Below are 2,892 nucleotides of genomic sequence, written 5' to 3'. Positions count from 1 at the left end.
TGCTTTATGTTAATATAATATTTTGCTTGTATTATTTGCGTAACCACATGTTCTTTTGAGTAATAATTAAATTGGGTATCTAAGGGAAGACTTGATGATATGTTGGCAGGAATGTTTCCTGTTAGATACAAAATTTTTACAGTTCATTAACAGACTCTCTCTATAAATGATAGGTAATTTGGGATTGGTACCTACCTTAGTGACACAGCTGGTTGCATGTCAAAGTACTCTGGCTGCTCTGTCTGAGAATTTAAGAGCTGTTTTTCTGTTCAGCCCCTTTTTGCATTAGCAGTCATCCAGACACTTGTCACCAGCAGAAGCACGCTTCAGATTTGTATATAAAGCCTGCTGAAACCCAGAACAACCCAGTTGTCACTTTTCCCCCTCTTACATCACCAGAGATTGTTTGCAGGATCAGAGGGAGGCAGAAAAGACAGACATAAGCAGGTGTAATGCTGAAAAAAGTGCCAGTCACAATAAGCAGTTTGTCATCGTTTCCTTTTTAGCTTTTATTGCTGATTTAGTCATCTTGAGTTTTCCGAGTCCCAGCAGAAAAGTGGAACGTCTTTAACGGTGTCTGTCACCCAGAGGGAGTAACCTAAAAGCACAGAAGGAAGTGGGATGTTTCATCCCTCTGCTCCCACTGGAAAGAATGATCCCTTTGGCCGCTCTCCCTGCATTCTGTCCATGCAGAATGGATTTTCTGAGCGGAGAAATGGTGTAAATCCAGTAATAGACTTTGCTCTTTGCTGACAGGCAGTGCCAACTGGACCTCTGATTTAGTCAGTGAGGTCAAGTGAAAGCTCTGGGCAAGCTGACCACAGCACGCGGAGTATGTTGGCCCAAGCCTATCCCTGAAGTGGTCAGGCAGTTAGACTTGATCTTTGTAGATCCCTTCCAACCAAACTACTCTAGTCTACTCCATTCATTAGTATTATACCCAAGATATCTTCAGTGGTTATATTCAAAAACTAAAGAATAAACAAGGTGAATAAAACTATCCTTATGGACAAAAAAAAAAAAAGAAGCTATTTCACATAAGATATAAGGTGTAGTTATGCAAGAGAGAGGAGAAATAGGACAAGGATACAAGAAATGGGGTAGCTATCCAAGAGTTCAAAGGTAGGCAGCTGATCAAAGGTTAAATACAAAAAGGAATTATTGTATTCAAGTTAAAGATAGGACACGTTAACCTAAATAGAGGTTTGGCTTCAATTAAAACTCTTGCAAAAAGCTTTCGTGCTGTGGGTAAGTTCTGAAAGTCAGGCAAACTTTTTTTATGACTTGAAATGTTATAAGGAAAGAGAGTGAGAGATTAGGCTATCGGTGAAGAATGGGATATCTCAATTTTCATTTGAAAATGCTTCGAGTTATAAAAGGTAGAGGGCAGAACTGATTAGATCCATTTAAAATTGCAGTGTGCAGAGGTGGCATGAAAATATTTCCTTTTCTTAAGTTAGAGGTGGAATAGGTAGAACCCTTAAAAGCATTTTCTCCAGACTGATAGCAGCAGAGCGAACAGAAAGGAAAGGCTTGCAGTGAAAATGAGAAAAGGAGGAGCTGAGGGAGAGATTAGCTCAATTGTGAGAGGAATTTCATTAAAGGAATCAGATGAAAACTTGTAGAGGAAACAAGAGCTGCCTGGTATAAAAAAAATAACAAAACATGCTTCCAAAGCATCACTGCTTGTTTCAATAGAAAATGAATTGGAGAATATTGAATAGCAACAAATTAATCTGAGAGTTTGTATATGCAGCGCAGGATGTTCCATTTTCTTTTCATTCATTATTGAATATTGGGAAAACACAGAATTTTGAAACATCAGAAAAGCCTGTGATTGACCCTGCTGGAAGAAAGTGACTAATTCTGGTTAGGCCTTTGGACATCATCTTGTTATAAGAGCAATCCACAAATAAGCAATTGGAAGCATGCTGCATCATCTGGTGTACACCCATCTAGCATATCTAATCCATGACTACCCCTAGGTTTGGACAGTCAAACTTAAGTAGCACTCGAGTATTTTCTGTGTTACAGGGTAGATCCTCCAAGGCCTACTCTTCCCAGCAGCAAACAAAGCCACAGATCTGGAGGAACTCACCTGGACCAGACTTTCATACTCCTACAGGTACAGAGAGAAGCTGAGAGGGGCTGGAGAGGGCATCTGGATGACAAAGCCCTGCCAGGAAGAGAACACCACTGCTTATCCCCAGTCCTGAGCACATCAAGGTAACGACCATGAGGAGGCCACAAGAAGGCAAAATCCACAGGACTTCTTCCAGGGCCAGAACTAAAAATCACTGAGTTCCTTTCACCTCTCCAAAACTTGACTTTTTCCTCTATACTCAATGAAAAGCTGTTGGTCAAGACCACACAACAATATCAAACACTGCCCATAGTGTTAATAAACAAATAAATATATTCCTGGTATTTTAAGAGGCAATTTATGGAAAATAATTATTAACAATAATTAACAAAATAACTTTAAACAATTAGTTTTCAGTCAGCCCACATGAGCATCACTGCTATTTACCTTCCCTGCACCGAGTTCTCAAAACAAATTGCTTCAGTTTTTAAAAGAACTGGAATGTATTAGTGACAGATGACCCTGATTATTTGGTTTGTATCAGTGGAAGTAAATTCTGCCCTATATCTGCCTGAAAGATCTCAAGAGAATCATAGAATAGCTCAGGTTGGAAAAGAGTTTAATGATTATCAAGTCCAACCACAAACTAACCATACTACCCTAACTCTAACTCTTAAAGAATATGAGGTTAGCTTATTAAGCAAAATGAGGAATGTACAAATTCCTTATTGAAAGTATAGCATCTTACCAAAATGTCCCATATTAGATGGGCAAAGTCCCCCAAAAACCATCAACTGATAGTACAAAAA

At 39.1% G+C, this 2,892-nt stretch overlaps 1 long non-coding RNA gene across 1 annotated transcript in view; it reads right to left on the bottom strand.

The window, feature by feature from the left end:
- Positions 1–613, bottom strand: part of LOC116217031 — a 4,494-nt gene extending 3,881 nt beyond the window's left edge. Inside the window, exon 1 of the long non-coding RNA XR_004160875.1 lies at positions 196–613. This is a non-coding gene — a long non-coding RNA (uncharacterized LOC116217031). The remainder of the gene's footprint in view (positions 1–195) is intronic.
- Positions 614–2,892: the final 2,279 nt, after the last annotated feature.

The sequence above is a fragment of the Meleagris gallopavo genome, chromosome 11 (assembly GCF_000146605.3).
Source record: "Meleagris gallopavo isolate NT-WF06-2002-E0010 breed Aviagen turkey brand Nicholas breeding stock chromosome 11, Turkey_5.1, whole genome shotgun sequence".
NCBI classification, from domain to species: domain Eukaryota; kingdom Metazoa; phylum Chordata; class Aves; order Galliformes; family Phasianidae; genus Meleagris; species Meleagris gallopavo.
The sequence above is the reverse complement of the archived record's forward strand: the minus strand, read 5'-3'. Positions and strand labels throughout refer to the sequence as shown.